Here is a 19,182-nt window from a genome sequence, read left to right as displayed (position 1 = left end):
TTGGAATAACCTGTTCTGTAGGCTGGAGAGCCTAAGCCTGCCCACCCATCTGCCCAGACAGGGACCTGGTAAGGACAACTTTTTTCTAACAGCACAGCAGCCTCACTTCCACCCTCTCATGCTTGGGACCTTTGGATGGGAGCAAGAGCCATCCAAGCACAAGCTGGGTAGCCTGGGGTGAGTTTTTATCATTTCTTAAAATGCACTGAATGAAAAAGGCAAATGGGATTTTAGACGGACAACATTCACAATCAGCAGCTTTTAGGACTCCAGTAGATACTAAAAAGTTATCCACCTTAAGCTCACAGCCTAAGGGGTTTATATTTTTAACAAAGGCCTCAAAATTCCTGTGTTTTGAAGGATATCCGGCAAGTTCCAAAGTAATAAGCCCTTTGAAGAAAATGACACCCACTGCATAAACACATCACCAGAGAAATGCAATTGCCCAAGATCGGTGGTTGGCTATCTCCCAGAGATTAAAATGCTGCTGCTCTCTGTGTAATTAATAGGTTTGATGAAAAGAGGCCACCCGTAAGTTCTGACGGGAGAGAAGGGGCACTGAATTTGCTAGAAAATTCTCCCCTTGAGCATGATCAGTCTCTCAATGACTAATAAATACAACAATTCTTCTTATGAATAATGTAGGGTCTCTAGAGGATTTGAGTCACCCAGCTCAGGTGCTAGGCTCTCGGCCTCTCATTTTAGCCTAATCTCAACCAAAAGTGTAGAAATAGTGTGGAAGGAATATGATTTACACACAAACCAGAACAACACAAGTCAAGAAGGAATTATGCGGTGTGTGCAAGGAACCTCTGTTAAATACTATAAAGCCTCAAAAAAGAGCAAAACACAGGATTTCTGCTCTCACATTCAAGTTAGGTGATACGATCCACATAACTTGTTTTGCAAGGCACCATACCTGTGCTGCTCTAAGGTCGATGTTTTCCTACATAATAAGCAGGGGTTTTTCGGTATTCCTAAGAACTTAATAAGCAAGGATTTCCCCCTAACCCTAGAAACTTTAAAGCAATTCAATAACCAGCTGTATGTACCTTGTGGCTCTAATGTTCTCTCAACACTTGTCTATGAGAATGATCATGTCTGCACACCTAACGGTACCATCCAGAATTTCTCTTAAGTCAAAAACAAAACAAAACCAACCACCAAAAAACCCCCAAATCCCCAAAACCAAAAACAAGCCCCTCAACACTTGTTGCACACTTAACTCAGGATAAATACATTTTAAATGAGCCTGATTTTTCTAATATCTGAAATCAGAGCTTTATAAATAGCCTCAAACTCTCCATGGTATGGTTGTATTGCATACGTTTGCTTATCTGGAGCTTTCCGGTAAAGAAGCTGCTTGTATCCCGAAGTCCACTCTTGTACGATTTCCTGATTTGTTCCTATTTTGGGCTCCCCCGGCAGATGATGACAAGCCCTTTCAGGTAGCTTACAATTTTTAAATTGACATCTTTGATGTCAGACACATAACAGGTACTGCATTAACAAAGAGAATACCAGAAACTGTAGCTGAGCAGGTGTTTGCAGTGGGAATGATAAGTTCAAGGCTTGCCACTCCTCCCAACGTGTGGTCTTAGCAACTTAGGTCCTTGGCTTCTGTTATTACTTGGTTTCCTCATCTGTGACACAGGGATAATAATGGTACCTACTCTATAGATTTGCTGTGTGTACTGAATGAAATAAATCTTTTAGAAGACATAGCTCAATAATCATCAGCACATATGATAGTTTATGTCATTGTTAAAATGAAATGAGTTGACAGGATGCTACAGTTCAAAGTATATATATATGGGTAAAGGGGCAAGGCAGGGGCAATGTATAAATATATATAATGTATATATATACATTATATATACATATATATGTATGTATATATGTATATATGTATGTATATATGTATATATACATATATACACACATATAATGTATATATAATATATAAATACACACATATATAATGTATATATAATTATATATAATGTATATTATATATGTTATATATATAATATACATTATATATATATTTATATCTCATTACATCTCTCACTAGTTTTCATTTTTTTCAATAACTATTTATTGAGGTCCCAATTCATGCTGGACACCAGTGCAGGCACTGGGGAAACACTGGAAAACGAGACAAAGCCCCTACCCTACTGAAATTTACATTTTACTATGAAAGACAGAAAACAAATGTGTGTGAGTATAACAAAATTTCAGGTGGAAATCACCGTAGGAAACATAGGTTAAAGTGTCTCAGAGCAATATAGGTTAAAGGGTTTAAAAATATCTTGGAAGAAGGAAGTCTGCCGGGGAGGAGGGAAGCTATTTCAGGATGGGGATTAGGGAAAGCCTGGCTAAGGAGGTACCACCCAAGTGGAGAGCCCTGCCAAGGTGATGGGAAGGCCTTCCAGGCAGTGGGAAGGGCCAAGAACTCTGATACAGGAAGAGGTTTGTATGTTAAGGGAAGGGCAAAAAGGCCAGAGGGATAGTGACAGAGTAATGGAAAAGGGTTAAGGAAAGCCATAGCAAACACTTCATATTTTATCCCAAGGAAGATGGGAAGCCACTGGAGGGTTTTCAGTGGGGGGGGGGGGGTGTGATGTGCTAGGATTCATTTTAAAAAGATCATTGAGCTTGACAGAGAACAGGCTTTGGGCAGAGCAGGGGGAGGTAGGCATGAACAGAAGCAACGAGATCAGCGAGGTGGTGATTACAGGGTTCATGGGAGAGAAAATCAGGTTGTGGTCAAGAAGAGTAGGGCAGATCTTCGACAAAGCAGGAAAGAATATCCAATGGAAAAAAGACAGCCTCTTCAACAAATGGTGCTGGGAAAATTGGACAGCCACATGCAGAAAAATGAAATTGGACTATTTCCTTACACCACACACGAAAATAGACTAAAAATGGATGAAGGACCTCAATGTGCGAAAGGAATCTATCAAAATCCTTGAGGACAATGCAGGCAGCAACCTCTTTGACCTCAACCACAGCAACTTCTTCCTAGGAACATCGCCAAAGGCAACAGAAGCAAGGGCAAAAATGAACTATTGGGATTTCATCAAGATCAAAAGCTTTTGCACAGCAAAGGAAACAGTTAACAAAACCAAAAGACAACTGACAGAATGGGAGAAGATATTTGCAAACGACATATCAGATAAAGGGCTAGTATCCAAAATCTATAAAGAGCTTATCAAACTCAATACCCAAAGAACAAATAATCCAGTCAAGAAATGGGCAGAGGACATGAATAGACATTTCTGCAAAGAAGACATCCAGATGGCCAACAGACACATGAAAAAATGCTCCACATCACTCGGCATCAGGGAAATACAAATCAAAACCACAATGAGATACCACCTCACACCAGTCAGAATGGCTAAAATTAACAAGTCAAGAAATGACAGATGCTGGCGAGGATGCGGAGAGAGGGGAACCCTCCTACACTGCTGGTGGGAATGCAAGCTGGTACAACCACTCTGGAAAACAGTGTGGAGGTTCCTCAAAAAACTGAAAATAGAGCTACCCTACGACCCAGCAATTGCACTCCTGGGTATATATCCTAAAGATACAAACGTGGTGCTCCAAAGGGGCACGTGCACCCGAATGTTTATAGCAGCAATGTCCACAATAGCCAAGCTGTGGAAAGAGCCTAGATGTCCATCAACAGATGAATGGATAAAGAAGATGTGGTATATATACACAATGGAATACTATGCAGCCATCAAAAGACATGAAATCTTGCCATTTGCGACGACGTGGATGGAACTAGAGGGTATCATGCTTAGCGAAATAAGTCAATCGGAGAAAGACAACTATCATATGATCTCTTTGATATGAGGAAGTGGAGATGCAAGGCAGGGGGGTAGGAAAAGAAAAAATGAAAAGATGGGATTGGGAGGGAGACAAACCATAAAAGACTCAATCTCAAGAAACAGACTGAGGGTTGCGGGGGGGAGGGGGGACGGGAGAGGGTGGTGGGGAAATGGACATTGGGGAGGGTATGGGCTATGATGAGTGCTGTGAAATGTGTAAACCTGACGATTCACAGACCTGTACCCCTGAGGATAAAAATACATTATATGTTTATTAAAATAAAAACATTTAAAAAAAAAAAAAAAGAAGAGTAGGGCAGAGCCAGTAAGAAGCCATCAGATTTCCATCATACACTGTGACTATTTCAAATAGCTGTGACACAGTCCACAGGATGGACGTATTACACTCATCAAGCCACCCGGGGTCTATATTCTGAAGACAGAGCTTGTTGATGGGAGTGGATGGAGTGTGTTAAGAAAAACAGAGGGATTGGGGCACCTGGGTGGCTCAGTCGGTTAAGCCTCTGCCTTCGGCTCAGGTCACGATCCCAGAGTCCTGGGATTGAGCCCGGAGTCAGGCTCTCTGCTCAGTGGGGAGCCTGCTTCTCCCTCTCCCTCTGCTGCTCTCCCTGCTTGTGTCTCTCACTCTTGCTGTCAAATAAATAAATAAAATCTTAAAAAAAAAAAAAAGAAAAGAAAAGAAAAACAGAGGGATAAAGACTGACATCCCATTCTTTGACCTGGGCAAACGGCCTTGTGCCCTTCATAGAAATCAAGAAGACAAGGGAACAAGTGGTTCTTAGGGGAAAAATATTCATTTAGACATTCATTAAAGTGTCTCAGAGCAATACAGGTTAAAGGTTTAAAAGAATCTTGGAGGAAGGAAGTGTTCGCTTCGGGACATGTGAAGTCTGAGATGCCTATTAGACAGACGCGGAGGGCTGTGTACAGCTGACCAGGTAAGTCTGAAGGTCGGAGTGCAGGTTGGGACATAAAATTGAGAGTGATCAGTAAGCCACTGGCATCTGAAGGTAAAGAGAACAGAGATAATCTGGGAGGGAGGGGTAGTATACAAAATGAAAGCAAAAAGTTGGGATTGAACACTTAAAACCCTGTAATTTTCAGAAACAGAGAACGGAAGAGCCGCAAAGGAGACTAGGAGGTAGCAGTCAGCAAGGCAGGGGCAAAAGAAGGGGGTGTGATGTCCTGGAGTCAGGTGAAAAAAGCCATTTAGCCTGCTACTGGGAAAACACAGTCTACAGCATATTGGGAAATCCCAGTGTGGGGCAAGAAGAGAAACTCTTTGAAACTTGCTTTGAAGGGATCTGTCCTAAATGTGTTCTGCGTGGCAACTCAGCCTACAGACCAACATTCCATTAGCCTCATCTATCTCCCATCCCCAGCCCCACCCCCTAAAAGATGAAGATAAATAAAACCAACGAAAGATTTGTTAGGTTTTGAAAGTCTTCTGAAACCAGACAATGGTTTTTTGGTGGTTTTTCCCCCCTCCTTGTTGAGCAATCTTCTCTTTCCTGTGTCTTTCAACCATGTTTTTAGAACCCATCTGTCATATACTTACTTTAAAGACAACAGTCACCCCTGGGTCTTAATTTCCTGAAAGATTCAAAATTATGAAGAACTTCAAAAATGCTACATTTTAGAAGAAAACATGAAACTCGGAGATACCATTTTCCCATGTAAATAAATATGCTTAGTGGCCTTTGAGCTGCAGGGGAAGGAGAGGAGGGCGGGTGAGTCTCCACCCACAAGACCTTCAGGGTTTATTACCCAGACAAAACCTTTCTACTCCACAGGCTCACAGGAGGTTTACTCCCAGTTATCCTCTGAGCAACCCGCCCTGGGTCTGGGCCAACATGACCAGGCTCCATTCAGTGATGCGAGGGAGAAAAGGGCAGGGGAGGGGACCCCGCCTCCTCTTTTCTTCTAGCAGAATGACAGGCTGCCGGCTGGACACACGCCTGGCAGATGGCATTTCAAAGGGTTTTCAGGAGCCATCTGGGGTGGGTACAATTATTACAAACCACACTTCTAACAAAGCCAGAAGGGTTACTTCCTGGCAGAAGAGAAGTAAAACAAATTCTATCATGTTCCTCAGGGACAGCATATTAAAAAAAAAATAATCACCAGGCTGACAAACTGGGGTTTTCTACAGCCTACAACACTGCCTTCTGCTTGTCTAGCCAGAAATCAGGCCAACAATATCTTACAGTTATTAGCTTTAAGCAAATATGCACAGTGCTCACCTCCTTGCCTTCAAAAAAACCAACAAACACACAAACAAAAACAAGAGTGAGAGATAAACAGTAGGAAAGGAAGAACAGCATCCATTTATCGGATCCTTATGTCCCAGGCGAGGTGTTAATTACTAAATCAATATTACTATATTTAATTGTTACAGGAAATATAAAAGTGAGGACTGTCATTACACTCATTTTATTGATGAGGAAGCCGAGAGTCAGAGAAGGAAAGTAACTTCCAAAGGTCATGTGCACAATTAAGAAGGAAATTAACTGCCCAAGGTCATGTAACAAGTAAGCTGAGCAGAGCTATGGTTTCTTAGGGAAAAAAAAAAAAAATCTCTTTAGCTATTTGTAGCAGCAGGGTTTGTAGCAAAAACAAAACAAAAAGACCAAAGCAAAAGCAGTCCTCCAAAATGAAAAACTAAGCACCCATACATATGGGAATGATTGAATGAAATATGGTAGATTCACCCTCAGGAAATTTTTTTTAACTATGTGAAAAACAGGGAGATCGACACACAATTACCAGAGAGAATGTCCATGACGTTCAGTTGAGTGATACAAACAAGTTACTGTGTAAACTTGAATAATATGTAAAATATTGCTGCGTGTTATTGAAAAATAGAGAAGGAAGCCCTATGGGTACTGTATGTTTTTTAAATTAATAAATAGTTACGTCGGTGGAATACTACTAAATCCTTAGCTGAGGTAACCTTAGAAGTGTGGGTTCAGAAATGGGAAGAGACAAAATGATTGTTTCTTTAAAGAACTCTCCGACTCTGAATTGTACCAATGGGTATGTAGTTGTTCTGGCGTTTTATAAACTGAATAAAATGATTATTTCTGGGGAATCTTTATTTGTTTATTTATTTATTTTGACAGACAGAGATCACAAGTAGGCAGAGAGACAGGCAGAGAGAGGGGGGGAAGAAGGTTCCCCGCCGAGCAGAGACGCAGGAGACCGAGACCGAGCAGGACCCTGAGATCATGACGTGGGTCTCAATCCCAGAACCCCGAGATCATGACCTGAGCCAAAGGCAGAGACTTTTACCCACTGAGCCACCCAGGCGCCCCTCTTTCCGGGGAATCTTGAACAATCTGATTCCTGGGTATCCTATTCCAGTATCTTCCATATTAACTTAGTCCTTGCAAAAACATGCAAAAGAATTCAGGCTCCATGTGGATCAAGCAAACAACACGTTCCAAGGTTTCCATGTCACAGAAAGCCAGCACTGACATTGACACTTGCCTTTATATAGTGGACGGAAATATACTACATATAGGGGCATCTGGGTGGCAGACAGTTAAGCATCTGACTCCTGATTTTAGCTCAGATCATGCTCTCAGGGAAGACCCCTGCTGTGTTCCAAGCTGAGAAGAGTGTCTGAGGATTCTCTCTCTCTCCCTCTCCCTCTGCCCCATCCCCAGGCTGGCTCGCATACTCTCTTTCTCAATCTCTCAAAAAAATTAATTTTTACTTAAAAAAAAACAACTCAATCTGTTCAAGATTTATACAGAGTCCTTTTTCAGTGTTAAAATGCCTACCAGATTTCACCAAGGTGGTCAATACTATCAACCCTTACCACCACCAGATCATAACTTTACAAATTAATTTGAGCTACGCCCTACTGAATGTCTCAGTATGAATTAGCAGTGCCTCCAAAAGTTCGCCTTTTAAAGCTTGAGAGGCTGCTTGCTTCTTATGCACCTTTTATGGTTCATAAACTTTTAGTGTACCTGGCTTGAGTGACCCTTGCTGAGGAAGTCAGAAAGTGACCTTCCTTATCAATGCTACAAATCATGGCTCTATACAGAAAGGGAATTAGATTTGGAGCTCATCAGCTCTCTCTTCTTAATCTGAAAATTCCCTTGAAATACCCAATTGAGGCAGCAAACAAAATCTTAGAGATGGGACACAACATGCCGGTTCCTCCTGCGATGTATTCCCAGCACCATCAGGCTTTCGGGCAAGCTGCCGCTCAGCACCTGTCCAAAAGGTCTCAAGGCCAGATTGCTAATAGAAGAATCATTACCATACCAAGATTAAATCGTTAATAGTCAATGGTTTCACCTGCTGTGAAATTAGTCTGGGTCCTGCTTATCAAAATCTAATAATGAGACTTCAAAAAATTATAGTTCCTTCAGCTACCTCCAATGTTAAGGAAGGATCATTCTATATAATAAAGCCATTATGTGCATTGCTTGAAATTCACTAGATATTTGGGACAGGCTCATGCTGCTCACTGTTCCAGCTGACGGAGATGGAGCACCGCTGAATGTGTTGTTCCCACAAATTCACTCAGTCACTACTCACACAAGTTTGGCCATATCTCAGGACACGCAATACTGTTTACTCAACATACGACCTTCAAATCCAACCTTTTTTTTTTTTTAAAATGTAACTACATTCATGTAAAAAAATGCTTAAATGTCACCCAATGACTAGAATAGTTTTTAAAAATCATACAATACCAGAAGCTGCCAATCGTACAGAGTTACTAGAACTCTCACACACTGCTGGTAAGGTTGCGACATGGTACCCCCACTGGGAAGAGAGTTTTGGCATTTTGCTACAAAACGAGACATAAATTCACAGTATGACCCAACAATCATGAAGGGAGAGAGACCAATCCCAAAATCTCTTCATGCTCCAAACAGATTTAGAAACAACAGATCCATGAACGCATACCATCGTCTTACGTGTTTGATAGACTTGAAAAACAAGCAATTTTTCTATCACGCCTTGTATGTGGCAACAGGCCCCCAAACGTGTCACTAGAATGTGGACTCCATGTGATCTTCCTGGATGTTTAAATAGAAACCAGTCACTTTTACCAAAACTTTTGTTATCACCACACGAAGTATCCAAAAAGATTTGGGGACAGAAGTCAAACGGACCTTTTCTCCTGACAGAACGTGCATCTGTTTAAAACAAGTCCACCTTGTTTCTTCCTTGTGTCCTTTCAAATCTACATTCCTTGGGAAAGAGACTGAGGAAGCATAGAAGGCTAGGCCATAGTACAGGACTCCTGAAAGTGTCTCTTGACTAAGGGAAAAAGAACAAAAATATCAACAGCCGCTATTTATTGAGCATTTACTATGTGCCAGGGAATGGCCAAGTATGTACATCACAGAGGATAGATAGTATCCTGATGCTTGGGTGAGAGCAAAACTTGTTAGAATTGCCTCTCCCCACCCTCCCCCTTCCCCTTCACCCGACCCAGGCCAGCACTTTCTTTCTTTCTTTCTTTTTTTTTTTTTTTTTTTATGAGAAGAGAGAGAGCCAAAGGAGCAGTACTGAGACAGGAAATAGGGAATCAAGGGAGAATTTTTAAAAAGATTTTATTTATTTACTTGAGAGAGAGAAAGAGAGAGAGCATGAGATGGGAGAGGGTCTGAGGGAGAAGCAGACTCCCTGCTGAGCAGGGAGCCCGATGTGGGACTCGATCCCGGGACTCCAGGATCATGACCTGAGCTGAAGGCAGACGCTTAACCAACTGAGCCACCCAGGCGCCCAGGCCAGCACTTTCTAATGCATGCTTGCACGCCTTTCATTCTCTTGACAATTATTTCTAAGGTGCTGGCTGGGGTCAGGGGATGGGGGTGAGCAAGATCCTTAGAAAGCTTAAAATGTGTGGGGGAAGAACAATAAACAATATGAAGGGGAAACCAGAGGACACTCTGGGTGCTCCTATCAAAGGGAACTATTAAAAAGAAGACGACGATGATGACACAGAAGACCTAAAAGTGAGAAAACCCAGGAACAAGAGATGGAGGAATATGTTAAAGAGTAGGAAAAAATTCCAATGTGACAGGAGGAAACCCTTGAATGAGGCAGTCACGGCGCCCTGGGAAGGGCTGCAAGTATCTGGTCAGACTCTGACTTGGTGTGCGAGTGTGGAGGGCAGGGGGGATGAGAAAATAAACAGTGGAAGGAGGAGATAAAGACCCAAAAGGGTGGTGGTCTCAGACTGGTGGTCTCAGATGTGACAGCTCAGGGGACTCAGAAATGGCATGGTCACAGGAATGAAACTGTCAGTGAGTATCAGTGAGCAGCACACGTGTGCGTGCACACACACACACAAGCTGCGCTGTCTTCAACAGAAAAAGGTTGCCTTCAAATAGCCCAGTGTCTGTTTGGGTTTGTGTCCAATCCAACTCAATGCCTCCTTACAAACAACGGAAACCATCCCTATAGGGCATTGTAAAATAAAATAAAGAAGGGCAACCCAGGAGTGCCTGGGTGGCTCAGTGGGTTAAAGCCTCTGCCTTTAGTTCAGGTCATGATCCCGGGGTCCCAGAATCGAGCCCCACATCAGGCTCCCTGCTCAGAAGGGAGTCCACTTCTCCCTCTCTCTGTGCCTGTCGCTCCACCTGCTTGTGCTCTCTCTGATGGATAAATAAATAAAATCTTTTAAAAAAGAAAATAAAGAAGGGCAACCTAATAATCCTAGGAGGATGGGAACCCAAATGTTGATGCTGCTGACACATTATTGAATGCTCTACAAATTGTCACTCCTTCCTTCACTTCAAAGGAAGTCTTTGTGAGGAAAGAAGGTCACACATGGTGTGATGGTCGTTCCTAAGTCTCAACCTGACTGGGTTAAAAAATGCTTGGGTACCTGTTAAAGCATTATTTCTGGCTGTGTCTGTGAGAGTGATTCCTGAAGAGATTAGCATGAAGAAGACCACCGTCACCAGGTGTAGATGGACACCACCAATCTCCTGGGGGTCTAATTAGAACAAGAAGGCAGAAGACGGACAAATTCACTCTGCTGGAGATGAGACACCATCTTCTCCTGCCTTCAGACTCTGGCGGTTGGGGTTCTGGTTTCTGGGCTCTCAGAGTCAGACCAGGACTTACAGCTTTGGCTCAATCCCAGGACCCCGAAATCATGACCTGAGCCGCAATCAGACGCTTAACCGACTGAGCCACCCAGGTGCCGTCCCTCACCTTTCTATCCTGATCAAAACAAAGAATACGCAGTAATTACGTCTTGAATGGAATACTGCCATGCCGCTTAACAGCAGGTGTGTAAAGACCACTGTTGTCATGCCATCAATAACTCACATGCTTGGTATCAGAAGATCCTTTCAGGTTCCACCTTGCATGGAGGAACACCACGTGACAGAGGCACAGGAACCTCATTAAAGAATCACACCTAAAACACTGGGAATAAATAAGGACTTGGCATTTGATCCACTGTGCTGATGATCTGAAAAAGTGGCCTCGATACCAGAGATGGAAAGCATCTGATCTGGTTTTCATGACCTTACTTCTAGAGCTTTACTCTCTACAACTGTGATTTAGGACGAAGAGAAACCGGTTCTGAGTGTCCAATCCAGGTGAATCACCAAGATGAAGACAGCTCAGTTAGCAATGTTCAAATTATCGGCGCATGCTTCTCCTGCAGGCCAGGTGTCCTCTGTTATCAGAAGTCTGAACAGGTCACCTTTCAAGGAGATCCATGCAATGCCAAGGATGAATGGGGAGCCTGCAGACTACTGAGTACATCACATGATGATACAGAAAAAGGATATGTATTTGCCTGAGGAAGCCGCTGGCAAGCAACTGACTCCTGATAATAAACAAAGGCAGCAATTTTTCAAGAGGAAGGAACTCAGTATAAGCCGAATCGGGTTCTAGTTCCAGCTCTGCCACTAAATTAAATTTTGTCACTGACCTTAGAAAAATCCCTTTAAGTGCAGTCCATGTCCTTGCCTGTAAAACAGGGAGGGTAACTACTGCAAGACTCTGGGTTCAAAACATTTTGTCCCCTGAGTGCCTGGGGTCCTTGGTCATACCGCTTTGAAGAATGAAGAGGGAGACCAAAGGAGGGTGGAGGCCAGCCGAGCAAACTTGACGGAGCAAGAGTACAAAGCTCCGGGAGAGGGCGAGGGCCTGAGTGGGTTGCCCTCAGAGTTTCCGAGTTTGGGGGGTTTTATGAACTCTTTTGCAGAACTATCTTAAGCAATCAAAGCTTTGGTCCCATATTTGAAGTGATTATCTCTGTGCTGATGGTCTTTTATTTGCTGACATCTGGGGGCTTAAGTCATAACTGCCCCTTACCCACGATATCGACAAATGCTTTGTGGTTAACTGTCTTATTTTAGGACGTCTTGCAGAAGTCATTTCTGCAAGGGCCGCAAAGCAGAATGTCAGTGCAGTTCCATCTAAGCTGCGAAATGGGATGTTAGTGCTGTTTATTTGAGCTGTCCTGACTCCATATTTTCTTGTTGGGGACCCTGGCCCAGACTACCTAACTGTCCAACCAATTCCTAACATATGTATCACAGAATCCTTATGAGATAACAAATCAATTTTATTCATAGTAGTGCCTGGGTGGTTCAGTGGGTTAAGCGTCCACCTCTTGATTTCAGCTCTTGTCACGATCTCAGGGCCCTGGGATAAAGCCCCACATAGGGCACCACGCTCAGCAGTGAGTCTGCTTGAGGTTCTCTCTCTCCTCTGCCCCTTTCCCTGCTCAAACTTGCTTTCTCGAATAAATAAGTCTTTAAAAAAGTTTTTATTCATTACAAAAGTCTGAACTTAGGCTAATATTTATACTTTATATGCACTGACTCATTTAATCCTTCTACCAACCTTATCTACTAAGTACCATTATCATCCCCACCACACAGATAAGAAAACATACACAGAGAGATTTGGTGACTTGCCAAAAATTACACAGCTGGTAAATGGTAGAGGCAAGATTCGAACCTAGGATCTTATGGCCACCGACCAGTGAAAGCTCCTAGGTGCAAGGAAGACCCTGGGGTGGGGAAACAAACTGGTGGCGGGAGGGAACAGATGACTCTCCAGAGTTCTTCACCTGGGGGGGAATAAACATTACATGTCCTCGTCAAAGAAAGCTAAGGGGGCTGATGAAGTTGAGTGTGTGTGTTTGGGGGTGGGGGAGAATGCTTCTCCTTCATGACTTCTTTGATCCCAAACCCAACTCTCAGGAGCCATGTCTTACTAATCTTTTTTTTTTTTTTTTAAAGATTTTATTTATTTATTTGACAGACAGAGATCACAAGTAGGCAGAAAGGCAGGCGGGGGCAGTGGGGTGGGGGGGGAAGCAGGCTCTCCGCTGAGCAGGGAGCCCGACTCAGGGCTCGATCCCAGGCCCCTGGGATCATGACCTGAGCAGAAGGCAAAGGCTTTAACCAACCGAGCCACCCAGGCACCCGTCCATGTCTTACTACTCTTAAAGAGAATGAGGTAAATTGGGCCAGAATCCAGTGAAGAGGGAAGTTACGTAATAACTTGAAACTAAATATTAACTGCTCTTTCTCTTTTACGTGGGGGAGGGACCCCTGGCACTATAAATTCAGAAATCCTGCATTCATTAAAAACAGGAATGTGAAAATTCTCAAGTTGTCATTGATTCATTTTAAACATCCAGCATTCAGGAAACAAAGGATAAGAATCTCCAACACTAGAGGCACGCTTATCAAAAATCAACTTTTGAGAATTATCTTGAGGCATTTTTGTTCAGAAAGGAATTCCGGCCATCAGTAATGCTATATCTTAGTACTAAAGGCTGTCTATGATAAAAGGGGATTACATCGGATAGGCTTTCTCCATTATGACAGGTAATACTTTTTACTTTCTCTGAATTAATGACAGCAACTGTCTGTATAAGATGGAATGAATGAATTCCAACAATCTATACCAGATAATTTCAAAAGCAAATGTGAAAGAAAATGATTTTTTTTTTTTGGTGAAAAGCTATAATTAATTAAGAATATCAAGTTTCCAGAAATTAGGCGACTTTATAAGTCCAATGCCAAATGTTTCTAATATGTGGCAGCTTCCTTTCTTTAGCTTAAAAAAAAAAAAAGAGTGACTGCTAACAGGCATGTGGTTTCTTCTGGAGGTAAATGAGAAGGTTCTCAAGTCAGGTACAATGGTAGCACGGTTTTAGGAATACAATAAAAATGCTGAATTGTGCACTTTCAAGGGATGAATTTTACAGAAACAGTACTGTGTATCAATAAAGCTGTTAATATTTCCCACAGAGATACAAAGGTAAATACACAGTAGTCTCTGTCCTCAAGGATATTACAATTTAGTACAGGAGTTGTTATATTTCCATGAACACAATATGTGCATTCTGTAACAGTTTAACAGCTGCTTCCCTGAGTCCTCCCAATATACAAATCAAGAGCAAGTGTGAGATCAGGAATTACTGACCATGTTATGTCATTTCCCTAAAAACTGCAGGCGTCTAGAGTTCTCCCAGAATGACAAGATAAATTGTTATAAAAACTAAAATCAGACTTGGTGAGTTCAAATTCCAGCTCTTAATATTTACAAACTGTGCAACCATAGCAAAGTGAAATATTTTGGGCCTTGATGTCCTCATCTCTAAAATGGGAGGAATGATAGCATCTCCCTCAGAAGGACACATACAAAATGTGGAGCCTGCTTGGAATATGAATTCAACAAACACTGGCCATCAGGAGAGAAGCATCAATACTACAGCACACTCCGCTTCTAAGGGAAACAGCTGTGAAAGAAAGAAAAGGAACGAGATATTGATCATTCATTACACTGCTAACACGGAACTCAGGTTTCCTTACACATAATGCCCAATTCAGTTCTCCCCAGTGGGCATTCTCCCCTGATCTACACAAAATCTTCTGTCCTTAATCACCACCTTTGAAAACCTCTTACATGAATGTCCAGAACTTCTAATCACAACTTGTTGCATTATCTTTTGATAAGAAATCACAAAGTCGGGGTGCATGGGTGGCTCAGTCGGTTAAGCAGCTGCCTTCAGCTCAGGTCATGATCCCGGGGTTCTGGGATCGAGTCCTGCGTTGGCTCCCTTCATGGCGGGAAGTCTGCTTTCTCCTCTTCCCTTCCCTTCCCCTCCCTCCTGTTCATGGGCACTCTCTCTCTTTCAAATACATAAAATATTTTTAAAAAATAAAGAAATCAAAGTCAACAAAACTAAACATCATAATTTTTGTTAATCATTTATCATGAAGCACCAGCATCCACCTATAAGAAAACGCCTATTGCTGAAAGCCAGTGTTGGAATTGGAGGACCTCAGGTTCCCTAATTCTGAGGTATCATGTTATTATTCGGATGACTAACTCCTTCTAATTGAAAGGATGTAACAGTTGGACGGGACAAATACTATATGGCTGAATATAAAGAGAGAAATCAATTTATGCTTAGTACCAAAACAGACCAATACTAAGAGCAATTCAAGATGGATATATTAAAAAGAAAGGGGAGGGGGTTGGCATTGATTTCATAAATATATTGGTTCTCAGTTCACATAGGCATGATAGTTTTTGAAGCCTTTGTGAATTGACAGCCAAACAGTCCTTACTATGTACATTTTACTTTGGCTCCCATCAAATATACATTCTCCTATGTCAAAGCAAACCAGGGGAACTATTGTGTAACATGGGCTATGACATGCTACAAGAAGAAACAGAAGTTAGCTATCACAAGAAGCCTGTACCAAAGACAGTCTACAGCCCTACTTACATTTCTCCTTACCAAAACCACACAGGAGTATGGCCTTTACAGTATAAAGGACAACATAGTGGGAACAGTAAAATTTCTAAGATACCTCAGCATCGTATGGAAGGGTCACTGAGTGGAGAACCTAAAAATTGGCAATTTCTTTCTCTTCTTTAACAGGTGCTTCCCTCCCACGCCCTTTTTTCATACCAGCACTCATCTTGCAAAGGCTTTACTGACACCCAAAACTCATTTCATATTCAAAGACTGTCTTCAGAAAGACAAAGAACTGTGAGTGATGTGAACATCACTTACTTCACTCTTGGGACACTGCTACTGTTCCTAGGCCACTTATGCTGTTCCCTCATTAACAATGACATCAGCAGATTCCCAGAAAGCTGAATTACTTACTCCTCTGACTTCTTCCCACCCTGGGACCATCCATTACTTTATCTAATGTTTGCCAATTATCTCCATAACTATAAGTCACAAGCAAAAAAAAAAAAAATTGGAGTTGGTACAACTACAAAATGATCTAGAGCCAGCTGATTAACTGTTATTGCCCTCATTTCGATTAGCTCACTTCTCAATGAGCAATTACAGTCTCACATTTATGTAGGACCTCTCTCACCACAACTCTTGTTCATTTAATGTTACAGACTACAATTCCTAGACAGCTGAGTCATAGAAATTATTTTTCATTCTTAAGCTAAATTAGGTAGCTTTTGGAGGTGAAATTAAAACCAATTATTAATGCTTCTAAACATTTGCTTGGAAAATGGAGACGGTGATGCATGTACGCCTGTGCTGATGGGATAAACTGAAAATCCTGTGTGTATTCAGACGGCCTTTTACAAGAATTATTTCATTACGCCACTTTGGGAGGTCTCAAAGGTCTTAGAAAATGGCCAGTTTTTAAAAAGGAAAATCAGGTAGAAATCTTCATTCTTATAAGTTACTTAAAATAATTATTACATAAAACAATATATTATTCTATGGGGCACCTGGGTGGCTCAGTGGGTTAAAGCCTCTGCCTTCGGCTCGGGCCATGATTCCGGGGTCCTGGGATCGAGCCCTGCATTGGGCTCTCTGCTCAGCGGGGAGCCTGCTTCCTCCTCTCTCTCTGCCTGCCTCTCTGCCTACTTGTGATCTGTGTCTGTCAAATAAATAAATAAAATCTTTAAAAATATATATATATATTATTCTATGCTTCCTAACAGAAACTGGCTCTTTCCAAGCATCCTTATTTCAGACACGTCAGGTGGGTGAGTGGGCTGCCTTCTAAGATGGCTACAGCACGTTAAGCCTACAAGAATGCAAATTATGCCCTTGTCAGCTATACAACTGATCCCACTATGAGTCCAGATCAAATCAAATCAAGGGTGAAATCAATGACTGCTATTAGAGACAGAAATTTTAAAAATCAACTTATGAAAAGTGAATGGCGTCTTGGTTGAGACATAGGAACAATCTCTTAGAAAACAAGGCGTTGTTTTACTTGTTTGTGTTTTATTTTACACATATTAATTAAATTCCGTATCACACGATTATTATTGGTCCTCACCCTTGGGTTTCATCTAATTCGTCATCCCTGTCAAGACAGCCTGCTGATCAAGGGCAAAGGGAGGGCGGAGGCAATCTTTATTTCCCTCATTTGGCAGGAGGCTAGGACTGCCATTAGCTTCCTGTCAGCAGGTGAAGACCTGCTGATGTGATAGATGATTCTGGAGCTCTTACAAGCAGTTTTCACCACATACCTGCCTCTTAGCCTATTTACCCAGAAGTTACACTCTCATCTTGTGGGAAAGCCACATTTTTTTCCCAGAGGGAACAAAGAGTCGAAGTCTTTAATAAATCCAGAATCTACTGCCATAGCCTTCCACAGCCATGGCTTCTTGAAACAAAACAAAACAAAAAAAAATTTTTTTTAAAGGGTATTTAATTGAGCCACCTGGGAAATCCAGAAAGCTGTTTCTACCCTCAACATGTAATACATGTTCTATCTGAGAAGAGTAATAAGAGATTAAAGCTATTCATTTTAAAAGAGGCATTACAACATTTTGTACAAGAAAATTGTTATTTTATGTAGGTAAAACAGGAAATGAGGCACTTAAGAGGAAAGAGTGGTTCTCTAAACCATTCAATGAATACCAACTAATGTCAATTAATGACATTTACACCAAAATACATGGAAATGGAAAAGAGAAGATTCACAGAATAGGGCTTGATCAAATTTTGAGTAGAAGTGGCTAACTTCAAAATTAATAACGTCAATGCCTTCGTCATCTCTTCAGATATAAAAAGTACCTGCTGCAAAAAAAAAAAAAAAAATCTAGAACCCATAAAAGAACACGAAGAAGACAAATATCCCCACCATCCAGATAGGAACACACTCTCAGTAGCGAAGTGCCTGGAGTCCCCAGTCACCACAGCAGGCTCACGAGTGTAGGCCTGGAATCTCTAAGGGAAATTCTCAGCCATCAAAGCTGGACTGAGCCCCTGCAGGCATCCCTGTCAATCTACAATCTACACTCAACAACTGTGGGCCCGCAGTTCACAAGGAGAATGCACTGCTCGTTTTCCACAACCATGTTCGCACACCTGCCACTCACATGCTTCTTCTGGTCACACAAATCCTGAAAACGAGGGTGATGATACGTCATCAAAGTTTATTGGAGAAGGGAGTACTGATGGATCCCAAATTCAGAAATCCTTACATGGGGTCAAGGGATTGGGACAATAAAAATTCCAAAATTCATCAAAAGCAGGAGAAGGAAAAGAAGGAAAAGCAGCGGCAACAGAAACAGAGGGTTGAATTACTAATACAAGTCTACTATTATCACAACCACAACCAACTATTTATTCAGCACTTACTATAAATCTCAACAGAACTGCGAGCATTGTATTAATATCCCGACTTCTCAAATCCAGAAACAGGATCGGAAAGGGTATATTACTCGCCTCAAACCATCACACAGTTAAAGAGGGGGCCTTAACCCTCTTAATTCTGGAATTAAACCCCCAGATTTCCTGACTCGGGGGCCTAATCTCTAAAATTCAATACCACACGCTTCATGTCACATTCTGTATCTGCTTGTTCTTAGACAACTCCGGGCAGAATCCTCAGGGCCTTTGCACTTGCTATAACTCATCTCCATCCCTACCACACTTTTGCCCCAAGTGACCACTCTTTCACCAGACTGCCTCATGACTGCTCCCAAATCTCTTTCAAGCATTTGCTCAAATGTCACTACTGTGGATTGAACTGTAACCCCCCAAAATTCATACTGTGAAGCCTTCATCCCCAGCATGAAGCGATTTGCAGGTAGGGACTCTAGGAAGTAATTAAGTTCAGTCAAGGTCATGAGTATGGGGCCCTCAAGATAGTATTGCCTTTATAGGACAAGACACCTTTAAGAACTCTCCCTCTCCCTCTCTCAGATTCTCCCTCCCACGCCCTTCCTCAGATTTTCCCAGTCTCTCACATCCCCCTACCCCAGATTTCAGCCTAAAGTCCACTTTGCAACTGAATCCTTCCCTGGCTCTAAAGTAGACTGTCTCTAATTCTCCTTCCTAGACGACTGCATATTTCCTTCG

General features: G+C 42.1%; 1 protein-coding gene across 9 annotated transcripts in view; it reads right to left on the bottom strand.

Annotated features, from left to right (window-relative positions):
• Positions 1-19,182, bottom strand: part of MAGI1 (membrane associated guanylate kinase, WW and PDZ domain containing 1) — a 635,349-nt gene that overhangs the window by 128,473 nt on the left and 487,694 nt on the right. The window lies entirely within an intron of this gene.

Source organism: Martes martes (assembly GCF_963455335.1).
Source record: "Martes martes genome assembly, chromosome: 1".
NCBI lineage: Eukaryota > Metazoa > Chordata > Mammalia > Carnivora > Mustelidae > Martes > Martes martes.
The sequence above is the reverse complement of the archived record's forward strand: the minus strand, read 5'-3'. Positions and strand labels throughout refer to the sequence as shown.